Consider the following 13,187-nt stretch of genomic DNA (forward strand, 5'->3'; position numbering starts at 1 on the left):
CACACATGCAAGCACAGATACATGTACACATATGTAACATGCATGCACACATGCACACACACACATGCAAGCACACTCACATGTACAGAACTGGACTCACTGAAGACTACCTGCCTGAGGCAGCACAGCTATGAGGCCCAGTCAACAAAGAGGCAGACAAGTGTTTGCACATGCACCAAGCACCAAGCAATGTGCAGTAGGAACACAGAAATAACCAAAAGAGCAGGCCTAGCCTCAGGGAACTTTCAGAAGCAGAGACAGAAACTACAGCTGACTTGATGGCTCTGTGTGTGACAGATGAACAAACCAGCAAAAGATCCATAAGCAGTCATAACTGAAGGAGGGAGGGAATGAGGAGCCACAGGCCAAGTAGGGTCTCTCTGGGGTGGTGATCATGAGACTGAGCTTTGAGGGACAAGAGAAGCCACAGGAGAGTGGCGAGGAGAGCCCTGGAGCCCACCCCCACACCAACCCCAGAGTAATCCTTGTAAAAGCTAAAGCTGCACCCAGCCTGCTGCATTTCAGGAGACCTCTGCAGTTGAAGGAGCTGGGCCATGAAGTTCTGTATCTTAACTGTGATGACAATTTATGAAATCTGCACATATAATAAGACTATTTTACACACACACACACACACACACACGTCTAACTTGGGAAAATCTGAACTTGTACCAAAGTACATGGTTGGATTGTACCCATGGTAACCATCAATCTCCTGGCTTTTATAAGATGCTGTAGTTATATATTAAAAATAGAGAAGAAAGAGGTTTGGGATTTAGCTCAGAGTAGAACACTTGCCTAGCAAGCACAAGGCCCTGGGTTTGGTCCTCAGCTCTAAGAAAAGAAAAAAAAAAAAAAAAAAAAACAGAGAAGAGAGAAGTGTGAGTGCCTGGCCAGCCTGTGTGAAGCTGTGGGCTCCATTCCCAGCTCTAGGTGTGGTAGCACATGCCTGTTACCCCAGCACTTGAAGGCGGAGGTCACCCCCAGCTACACTGTAAGTTTGAGGCCAGCCAGTGCTACATGAAATCCTCTCTCAAGAGAAAGTGGTTAGGGGGAGATAAATTAAACAAATAAGGGTCTGTAAGAGGGCTCAGTGGGTAAAGGCTCTTGCCTGACAACCCACATTGTGGAAGAAAAATAACCCCACAAATTTCCCTCTGACCTCCGCGCTGCAGTATTTACATTCACACACAAAAACAAATAAGCCAAGAAGTGGTAGCAGACATCTTTAATCTTAGCACTTGGGAGTCAGAAGCAGCAGGCAGATCTCTGTGAGTTTGAGGTCAGCCTGGTGTACAGAGTGAGTTTCAGGATAGCCAGGGCTACACAGAACTTCCCTGCAGTTTGTTCCATCCTCTGTGAAACTGTAATTACTTACAAATTAAGTCTTTGAACACAGCCACTTTGTATTTAAGGTTGAGATGGGAGGGGACTAAAAGTCATATCAGATCCATCAGATGATGATTCCAAGCCAGAGCCACTGGAAGGGTTGACTGATGAGAGCAGGGAGCTGGGGATGGCCAGCTGGAAGTCTCCAGGTAGAGTGGGGGTGGGGGTCACCAGGCAGCCCCACTCTGAGAAAATGTTTGGCAAGTTCTTTCTCAGCTGAACATATGCTCACTCTACCCGTATCTAGCAATTCTCTGCCCAACAGAAACACACAGATGCCCATGCAACAACACAAGGCACAGGTTGCCAACTAAAAAGCACCTGGTCACCTACCAACAGGGAAAGGAATGCCTCACTCACAGTACAGTAATGCAGCCGAGTACCGACAGACGATCCACAGTACATGTGTGCACATCTCACAATCACGATGCTGAACTGAAGAACAATAGTGAGAAGGCAGAGTGTGAACCCAGCAGTATGGAGCCAGGCTGCTCAGAGATCATCTCGGGGTGAGGGAACAGAAGCGGACAGGCACAGTGTGGGGACACTGTACCAAGTAGTAACTCACTGCTTCCTTCCTTTTCCTCTACTTTTCGAATAATCCAACCAGAATTTGGACCACAGATTTCATTACAATGGTTACTTCTATTATGTCCGGGCTTGAAAATAAGGACTTTAAAAGCACTCTGTTTCCCAAACCAGACCCAGGTTTCTCCATCGGTGCTCACAACCTCAACTGAATATTCTGTGTAAAGGGTCTACAGTGGGGGCCACTCAGCAGCTGCCAGGCTTTCAATCCACCACATGTTAGAAGCACACACAGAGCCGAAACAAAAAACTGTGTACCGACACCACCTGGGGCTCTTGGGAAGGCAAAATGGCCTTGCCTGAGAACCACTGGTCTAGATGCTTCCTTGTTGCACAGCATGTTCAGACTGTAACTTAGGACTGGGGAGCTGGCTGGGGGACAAGAGTTTGGATTCCCAGAACCCACCTACATATGTGGCGAGAGTGGCTGTTGCCTGTAATCCTGGTATTTGGAAGGCCGAGACAGGATCCCAGAGCAAACTGGCTAGCCGATATTGGTGAGCTCTGGGTTCAGGAAAAGGACTCGGCCACAATGTATGAAAGTGAAGAACCACAAGGAAGACCTCCACAAGCACACATATGTACATGCGCACAGATACACAGAAGCACACCTACAAACTAAATAAATAAAATAGCTCATTAACACACACAGACAGGAGCTGCTCTAGGTAGGGGTCAGTGCAACAACACAGAAGCTGAGAGCCACGACTTCTACAGGCAGTGCATACTTGGCACTCTGAAGGCTCAAATGAAAGTCCCATCTGACTTCCTGGTGTGGGATGCACTGTCCAGTGCAGCTGCCCTGGTGTGATTCAGCTCAGTTATCAGCCAATGGAGAGTTCTACCTCAAACTACACAGAGCAGTGACCAGCCGCAGCCACAGGAGGGGACAGAGCAATAAGGGCAGAGGCTGAACTAGCCAGAATGGGCAAGGTAAATAGTCTCCATCCAGCTCTACTTAAACCAGCAGGAACAAGAGTGTTTATCACCTCCTTTTTATTATTAATTTTTATTTTCTGGTGGCCTCCTGCCTCTGTGTCCTGTGTGCTGGGATTACAGACATGTACTGCCATGCTCAGCTGTAACACGGTGAGGGTAAGTTACATGGTAACTGATGGTTTTAGTGACAGGAGAGCATCTACATAAAACAGAGCAAGATGTGGGTACGTGTATAGGCAGATGATCCAACTTCAATCATAATGGGGGTTCAAGGAGAGCAGAGAGTCCGGATAAGCAGCAGCACCAGAAACAGAGATACCAAGGATACCTATGAGAATGATCTGGACTTTTATCTGAGCAACTGGAGATATTTAACAAAATGAAAATTACAGAATGAGGCTGGATTCCTAGAATTCCCCTAGTGAAGGGCTGGGGTGTGGCTCAGTGGTAGAGCACCTGCCTAGGATCTCCCAGGGAGGGGCTGGGGTATGGCTCAGTGGTAGAGCACCTGCCTAGAATCCCTCAGTGAGGGGCTGGGGTGTGGTTCAGTGGTAGAGCACCTGCCTAGAATCCCCCAATGAGGAGCTGGGGATATGGCTCAGTGATAGAGTGCTTGTCTATTATGTTTAAGACTCTAGGTTTGATTCCCAACACAAAATAGAAAGACATATAAAATAAATACCCTTAGACACATGTTAAGCTTAGGACATGTAGCAGGAGTCACATGTGATGGCACACACTTGTAATCTAAGCACTCAAGTAGCTAAAGCAAGAGGATTTTAAATTCAAGGCCAGCCCAGTAAAACTCTAAAACCAAGACACAAACAAACAGATGACAAACATCAAAATCAAATTTCCAATCTTTCATAACTGCAGGGAGAAAAAATAAAATAAAAAAACCTTTTAACCAAAATAAAGATTGTTTCAATTTCTAAGTATGGAGCTGGCCAGACAACTCAGTCAATAAAGGTGCTTGCTACCAAACCTGGCAATGTGAGTTCCATCTCCAGAACACACATGGTGGGAATAAAGAACTGACACCCCCAAGTTGTCCTCTAACCTCCACACACATGCACACAGGCACACAAATATGAATAAAGGCGTAAGTAATCTTCTCTAAGACCTAAGAACAGTTACACTAATGTCATAATTAAATGTGGCCCTTTTTCTATACAGGGCCGCTGATTATTCTGAGCGGAGTGGTATGCTGCAGTCAAGTGTGTCCCTCAGATTCTGCATCGTCACAGGAGGCAGCTCCTCACCTAGGACTGGAAAACATCCTTTTTCTCTGAGGTACAATGTGTTTCCAGAGAATAAAATAAATCACATGCTATGATTTAGCCTAGAAATAGAAGTGCACACAGGAAAAGGCTCTCTGTATGGCAGGCCTCCTTCCTGCTGTCTACAGTTCCCTGAAAACTGTGAGACACTGTGAAGGGCTGGGACAGTCCTGAGGCCAGAGTGTCACCAGCAAGGGACTTGCAATCAGTAATGGGCATTAACAGACACAGAAAGCAACTTGGATTTTATCCCTAAGATCTAAGAAGTAAAAACAAGTTCAGATCCTCTGTGGGAGCCACCACTTTCTCTATTTCTATGGAGTCAGATATTAAAATATCCTTAGGCACTTCAAAAATCCAAAGAAACAAAACCTCCTGACCAGCAAGCCAGTGCAACAGACAACGCCGCCTGTCGTCAAGCCTAAGTCGCTAAGTTCAAGTCCCAGGAGCCACATGCAGAAGGAGAAAACTGACTCCCAAAGTTGTTCCCTGACCTCCACATGTGTATTCCCACCCACACACACACTAAATAGATGTAAAACAAACAAACTCAGGTTCAGTGCTGTCATACACTAATTTATAAACACCATTTAACATGTCACACCTTGCACTTTAGGTGGGAATGCAGAGTATCTCACAAAAATAAGTCAGAGATGTCCCTGAATAAATAAATGTTACAAACCAAGAGGAGAATTCAGAATTAAGATCCCGGGTCCTCAAAGTGCTCATGAGCTATGTGAGCTGGAGCTGAGTCTAGAGAAAACAACTGAGATTTACTTTAGCAAGTCAGATCAGAGGATGCCTCCATGTCAGAGTAAACATATTCAAAAAGAGAAGTTTATCCAAAGCTAAAGACATGTGCTGCAAGTCCCGTTCTGTACGGCCCCCAGGATACTCCTAGGCATGAAACATATCACAATATGACCATATGCTATGATGCTATTGTAATTTTTAAAATACTTTTGGGCCTGGCATGGTGACACACGCATTCCAGCATTCAGGAGGCAAAGGCCAGATGATCTCTGTGGGCTACATAGTAAGTTCCAGGCCAGCCAGGGTTACACAGTGAGACCTATCTCAAAGAAGAAAAAGAAGGGGAGGGTGTGGAGGAGGAAAAGAGGAAGAGAAAGGAAGGGAAGAGGACGGAAGAGAAAGATGCGGAAGAAGGAAGTGGAAGATAAGAGGACTGAAAAGGGGCATAAGAACAATACAGCAGAGTATCCTGTCATGGGTTGGGAATCTACCTCCCTTCTCTTCCCTGTGGTCTGTCCATCCATGTGCCCTGCCAGTCTGTTCCAGGCCCTCTCCAGACTGACTTCTAAAAGCACTTCACCCACTAAGAAAACCACAATTTTTACCAGAGAGAAACTGTCCACCCAGCTACTTTTCTAACATTGGTCACTGCTTACCATTGATTCTTAGATGCTCTTTTGGATTCTAATAAAACATAAAACCATCATGCTTGTAAACCCAGCAGTGGGAGGTACAGGTAGATAATCCAGAGTGCACCGTCATCCTTGGCTATAGAAAATCCTGCCTCCACACACAACACACTCAGACGCGACCATATCCACCACCGAACTAAATTCTTCTTGATCATGTGTCCAAGATTTCATCACTAAAGATGATGTTAGGGGCTGGGGAAATGGCTCAATAAGTAAGAGTACTGGATGTGCAAACATGAGAACCCAGGATACACATAAAGAGCTAGGCATAGCCCTGTAACCCCAGGGCTATGGAGGGAGGGCATAGGAGGACCAACAGCATTGGCAAGCCACTAGCCAAGTTCCTGACTCAATGGGGAGACCCTGTCTCAAGAGAGTAAGGTGGACAGTGAGGGAACAGGACACCTGTCCTCTCCTGGGCATGCATCTCTTTATCTCTCTTCTCTCTCTCTCTCTCTCCCTCTCATGCACACAGACACACATGATGCTCATTTGGGCTCATTAACACTATTGTGCCTGCAAATTTTCTCAGTACATAGAAAACAATTCAAGTGTTTGTTTCTGAGTATTATTTTCCATGTGTACCAATCAATTCCATAGCTACCTTCAGTCTCAAAGCACAGCATTACCATTATCATCTATTTCAATGGTTCTCAACCTGTGAGTCACAACCCCTTTGGCAGTCTAAGGACCTTGTCACTAGGGTCGCCTAAACCCATTGAGAAACACAGATACTTACATTAGGATTCATAACAGTAGCAAAATTACAGTTGTGGAGTCACCACAACACCAGGAACTATATTAAAGGGCTGCAGCATCAGGAAGGTTGAGAACCACTGCTCTATTTGGTCACACAGATGTAAGAAATAACAGCTGGCTAAAGATGCAGCTTAGTGGCGGCAGAGCACCTGCCTAGGGTGGCCAAGGCCCTGGGTCCACCGTGCAGCACCACAGAAAGAAATGAAAGATCCAGGGACACAGCTCATCTGGTAGTGGGCCCACCTAGCACACATTCAGCCCTGGGTTTGATGGCCAGCTCTGGTTACATCAGAACGGTAGCACCAGGCGGCAATCAAGGCATTCAGGAAATAAAAAAAGAAGCATGAGAGTTTGAAGCCACTCTCAGCTGCATAATGAGTTTGGCACCAGTTAGAGAGCTCTTTCCCTGCAGAGACAAAAACAAACATCTATTCCTCACCCATGACAGAGAAACCATGACAGACCAAAGTTCAATTCCACCAAAGTCCAACTTTGGGAAATCAATGAATTTATTGGGCTTACTTGCAGAGCATGGGTAAGGGGTTACTTACAGAAGCACAGGAGATCCCAAAGCAACCCCACCACCCAGTCTCACCCCAAAATGGACAAGACACAGACAAAGCTCCTTCCCTCCTTCCGTTAACTCTCTACACACTATACACTCCAGCCCCTCCCCAGACCACAGGGTCACGTGAATAAGGACAGAGTAACCAACAGCTACATACTAGGTGCAGGAGGGAATGGCTGAGATCAGGTGAGGATCCAGTGACCTTTCTCCCACCCCTCTGGTGAGGGAAGGTCACCAGGCCAGGCCTAGTGGGTCTTTGGCAAGTAGCTGCAGTTGCTCTGATGAAGATAAAGACCTTTGTGCTCTCCTATACTGGACTCTGTGAGACAGAGAGGGAGAAAAGAAAGGGAGAAGGGGAGAGAGATAACAGCCACCTGCAGCCCTATGTTCACATTACACTTCTTTAATATATAAATAAATCATAACTATTCACTGAAATACTTAACCCACTTAAGCCAGGCTTTCAGTGGTACGAAAAGGGAGACATCTCCTATTGCAGATATGAAAACAGTCATGAGAAGATCCTACACATCTCCCTTCTTCACCAAGGTATTTGTGGGAACATGGATTGAGACCTAACCCAATGATTACAGCATCAGAGAGTACCACTGCCTCCAGAGACTGCGTCCACAGACACAGAACACTGGCTGCCATGCTCTGACCCAAGTAGTCTAGGTTCCGTTCTTGTTCCTGAAGGCAGGCATGAGGACATGAGAGCTTAAGACATCTGAACTACATCAGCCAGCAGCCTGGGTCCCCGCCTGGTGACACTTGATGCTGTGGCCACATTCCTCAGCCAATTAGAATTCCTTGCAGCAGCAATGGAGGTGTCTGCAGCTGGAACTGCAAATGGGGTGTAGCCCCAAAAGTCCATTACTTAAGCCTTGTTTTAAAACGATACAGAGCCCCCACCCACCCACCCCACCCCTGCTAACCCACAAATGTAGAAATACCTCACTTTGCTTAAACATCTAAGGGGATTAAGTCTGGAGAGGCAACAGTAATTCTAACGTGAGCAGGGGCCTGGGCTCCTTTGGAGTGCTTCCTTCAGGCTCAGTTTTAACTGGAGTGACCTCAGAAACTTCAGTGAGAGAGAGCAACACAGAGCAACAAGTGCAAGCTGTGACTTTCTCTAAATAAAACTCACCTACAAAACCACCAACCAGCCAGTGTTTAAACGGCTAAGTGATGGAAACAGATTGTTTTTGAAATTCTACATTTGTTTAAAAGAATTTAACTTTTGACACTGTTTTGAAATTACAAAGAATTTGAGCCAGGAAAGAATCCTGAAAGTTAGGTTTTTCTCAACCAGAAAACCAAGAGCATTGTGAAGACAGAGTTATTTTGCTGGGGTGTGGGCTGAGTCACAATTTGGCTATTTTAACTTTGAACCAGTGCCCCAAGTGTGTTACACAAGTCAGCCTAGTTAACTGACCCTTGTGCTAATGCTGAAACAGTACAGTGGTGGTGTCCCTTTCCTTTTTAGTCCTTGAGAAAAGACTGGACAAGGACCAGCCTCCTGGACGTCCATGAGCTCAGAAGGTGAAAATTCCCAAGAGAAGGAAAATGCCAATGACGGCTGCAGAACAAGAAGCACTGATAATGTCTGTGTCTGCTCTCTTCTCTCTCCCCCTTTCTCCCTCCCTCTCTCTGCCTCCTTTTCTCTCTCCCCGTACTCTCCCCACACACACACACACATACTCTAACTTAGCGCCCCTGCTTCCCAATGCTGGGCCCCACGAGGGGATGGCAAGCAGGGACAGTCCCTGGCTGGCCAGCAAGTCCAGTGCAATCAGCAGCTCCAGGTTCAGTGAGAGACCCAGTCTCAAAAAGTAAAATGGAAACTTACTGAAGAGAACACCAGATGTTGACTGACCTCTGCCCTCCACACACACGTGTGCACACACCATGTGAACCCACCCACCCAAGAAAAGGAAATCTATTTTGATGTGGATTCACAATTATTTAAAAATATAGATAAGAATAAAGTATATGAAAGTATATTCTGCATACACAACTTTTCCTATACCTTCCTCAAGTTGAAGAGGATCCACTCTAGCAAGATGGTGACTATAAGCTATCCTACAGTCTCTCAAGCTATCAGATCATTGCTCATATTATAGTGGTCAGAATTAAAGTTCTTGGTCTTAGGCTCTCTGCTGGAACAAACCAACAGTCAGTACTCCAATGGTTCCCTTAATCTTCCTTATGATCCACTGTACTCTGTGTCAACTAGGCCACCAAACTATGATTGGCTAAATGAGCAACTATGACTAATTCACTCCAACTTGCATCATTCCAATGGTGAGATGCAAGCAGGGCCTGGCTGCACACCTACACCAACCTGAAAAATGGTTCCAACACAGCACGCCAGATCAGTGTCCTCCCTCTACTTGCAATTATAATTTCTCTTCATGGGACACAGTCCTGGCTCCATAAAAGCAAGAAAACACAAGGAGGACTGGGTGAGCTCAAGGTATAAACACAGGATTGGAAAGATAGTTCTGTGGTTAAGGGCAGAGGCTCCGAGTTCAATTCCTATCACCCTCACAAAGGCTCAAAACTGTTCACTGCAGTCCCAGAGGATCTGATACCCTCTTCTGACCTTTGAGGGCTCCATGCATAGATGCTTATGATGTACATACACACATGCAGGCAAAATCCTGATATACATAAAGTAACTAAATCTAAAAAGAAAAATTTGTTTTAAAAAGATTAAAAACAGACACACAATCAGCTGAGGCAAACTGATTAGCAGCAAAGTAAATTTTCTAAAGTGCAGCATGGAACCTCAGAGTTCAGTTTCCATTTGTCCAAATTACCTGGGGTGTATTTGCGGACCCAAGTATCCTAAGTATGTAGTGAGCTTCATCTGTGGCTCTCACAGGAGCACAGTTCTTAAAATGAATCCAAATTTCCAAAAAAGTTGCATCCTCTAGTGAATTCTAAGATGTCTACGAAATAATTCTCTCTAATCAGACTACTAGATTTTGTATACATTGACGCCCCTAAACTTCATGAAACACTTCCTACTAAATACCACAAGGACATTCATTAAAATGATATTAACTTTAACACAGAAACTTGGAACATTCTTTCTTCTGCAAAGAGTAGCTTTCCAAAGCATTCTGACATATTGCCCAACAACTTAAAAAAAAAAAAAAAAACAGGTTGGGGGTCCATGGGAAGAAAAACAAAGCATAAATGTAATCAATGCACCAAATTAAGGCTTGGCGCACACATCAAATAAAAGTGCTACCCTTTAACATAAATTTCTGAGTCTTAGGGTTGAAAACAGTAAGCCCACACACAGGCCAACAGCAATGTGAAGTGGGTAACCACACTGATAGATTATGTAGGAGATCAGATGTCTACTACAGGGCTGAAGTCTCATCAAAAAGAGTAAACTGAGACCCTGGGAGGTGCATCACGATTGCTAGTCTGGCTGATCCAAGTGCCCTGATCTGACAGGATCTATTCCCCAAAGCCAACTATAGACCCCAAAGTTCTCAACACTCAGTAACCACTTCGGTGTCTTCACTGTCTGCGCTGTGTGATGCTCTGTGGTTTTCACTGCAAGGTTACAACAGCCCTCTTTTTTTATTTTAATTTTGTTTATGTATTTGGGTTTGTGTGTGTGTGCAGGACACCTACATATATATGCATGCAGGCCAGAGGTCAACATCAGGCACTGCTTCTCAGGAGCTATCCACTTGGTTTTTGAGATTGGGTCTCTTACCTGGACCTAATGAGACTCCAGCTACCATGGCCGGCCACATCTGATTTTTAAGTGGGAGTTAGGGTCCAGCTCAAATCCTTATGCTTGCCAGGCAAGCACTTTCCTGACTGAGCTTCTCCCCAGTCCCAGGAGCTCTCATTTTTAAAAAGTCATTTTCCCCCAAATACAAATACATAGTAAATGCTGAAACTCTAACAATATTTAACTTTAGAGAGGCTGCCACCCAATCATTCTCATTTCCTGTAACAGCATACAGATGAAGGCAAAACCTACCTCATCTTCAACAGAATGGCTGGTTCCAAGATTTTCACTCAACTGTCACCACATATCGATACCAACCCCCAATCCTATGAACATGCTCACAGCTGCTCTCAGACCAACTGATGACCCATCCCTGGTCCTTCCCCACCAAAGGCCACCCAAAAACTCTGACGCTTCCTAAATCACCAAAACCAGCCTGGGAAAGCCTCGCTTTGCCAGCTCTCTGGGATCTGTTAATAGACACCTGAGACAAACTCGGTGATTAGCATTTCCAAGCCAACTCCCCAAGTCCGTCACATTAACAAGAAGGCTGAAAGCAATGTGGATTATTACTAAAATCAGGGTCCAGTGCCAGTGAGCAAACTTTCACAAGGATGACTGGCAAGGGACCCAACTTTCTAAAAGTAACAGCCAGCACAGTGCCATACACCCAGTGAGAGTTCCCTCCAGTCACCTGCTGTTTGTCCAGAAGCAAAGATGTCAAACAAGACCGGGGTCTGGGTTCTAGTTCAAAAATCATTATCTGACCTGACATCACCAGAGAAAAAAATGTCAATCTTTTCTTAAACAGCTATAAACTTTCCAAGAATTTCCACCTTTGGGGGAGAGGGAGAGCAGGGGAGATGCCACCATGATCGCTGACTTTACCCAGAGGCTCAATCCGAAAGAACAAGCTGAGAGCCTTAGTTCCGACCACACTGCCTCAGAACAGAAAAATCCAGGGAAATCCCTGCAAGGCCTCAGACTTAATGTTGTATTTCCTTTTCTGAGTTGGAAAGCCCCAGAGCAGGCCCTATGCCAGCCCTGCCATCCAGTCTTAGAGATGGATTCAAACTGGTAAGGTCTGCAGGGAAAGAAGAGGGAGAAAGGAAGAGGCCAGGGGCAGTGATCCAGACTCTGGACCCAGGAAGTGGGGTAGCTATGACAGAGAGCTTGCCTCTCCCTGTATGCAAACGGTCCTGGTGCTGTCAGACCCACAGCAAGCTTTGCACTCACCCTTGAAGGTGGCACTACAGGGGACTGAGGAAACCTGAACATTCCTCTGAAGACTCAGAGGGGAACAAGGAAGCTGCTCTAGATCAGCTGCCACAGCTCAGCTTGTGTGGGAGGGGGGGATCGCGCCACAACAGGGACTCAAGGATGTAGCACTGAGGGGGATGGTGGTGAAGGCACTGCAGAGGAGGTAGGAACTGAAGACGGGGACTCCGCAGTGCTAAGTGGCCAGGCCTCAGGGAGAACGGAAGTGGACTAGACTGGAGAGATCTGGACCATTGGGTTGGTGGGGGAAGTGAGAACAAGACCGGGAGACAGACGTTTGGTCCCAGACAGGCTGGAGGAATTTGCGACTGAAGGGTGGAGGCTGTAAGACAGAAGCCAGGGGGCGGGACTGAAAGATAAGCGAGGGCGGGATCAGACAGACAAGGGGCGGGGCTTGGGGCAGCCGAGGGGGGCGGGGCCAAGAGGAGAGAAGGAACCTAGAAAGATGGAAATGGGGATGGGATGAGGAGGTATCGGAGCAGAGAGGAGCAAAGCAGGCCAGTAGCGGGGTGATTCTGGGGATACCAGCAGGGAGAAGTGAGAAGGCAAACGACAGGTCAGGGAAGAGAGGAGGCGAAGTGATGAGACGCTACAGGGGAAAAAGACAGCAGACAGGTGGGAGGGTAATGAGGTGTAGGGCTGGAGGAGGATAGCAGGTAGGAGGATGGGGAGTGAGGACATGGATGATGAAAATCTGAGGTGAGGGTGGGAAGAGCAAAAGGAGGTGCAGCGAGGGGGCGGGACCTACATGAAGTTGAAAGTATGTGTGGGGCGGAAGGAGAGCACAAGACCTGGAGAAGAGGGGGGAGCGGGGGAAGGTATGAGAGACACAGGGTGTCTGGGGCGGGGTATAGAGAGGGGCACAAGAGGACGGGTGGGGGACCCCGAGGGACGGGACCTCTATGCAGCTGAGGGTAGGTGTGGGGCAGAAAGGAGAGCTAGGAGATGGGCCTAGAGAGGGGAACTAGGGGGCGGGACCTGATGCAGAGGAGTAAGGTTAGAGGCAGAAGGGGGCGGGGCCCATATGCAACTGACGGTAGATGTGGGCACAGTGAACGGTGAGGGGGAGGACCTCATAAAGAGGGAGGAGCCAGAAACAGGACTTCCAGAGGATCAGCGGGGTAGAAAGGGGTGAAACCTGACAGAAGAATGAACAGCAGGCGGGCCTTGATGCAGAAAAA

General features: G+C 46.7%; 1 protein-coding gene across 4 annotated transcripts in view; it reads right to left on the reverse strand.

Annotated features, from left to right (window-relative positions):
- Smurf1 (SMAD specific E3 ubiquitin protein ligase 1) overlaps positions 1-13,187 on the reverse strand; it is an 85,310-nt gene that overhangs the window by 71,229 nt on the left and 894 nt on the right. The window lies entirely within an intron of this gene.

This window comes from Phodopus roborovskii, unplaced genomic scaffold, assembly GCF_943737965.1.
Source record: "Phodopus roborovskii unplaced genomic scaffold, PHOROB, whole genome shotgun sequence".
Lineage (NCBI taxonomy): Eukaryota > Metazoa > Chordata > Mammalia > Rodentia > Cricetidae > Phodopus > Phodopus roborovskii.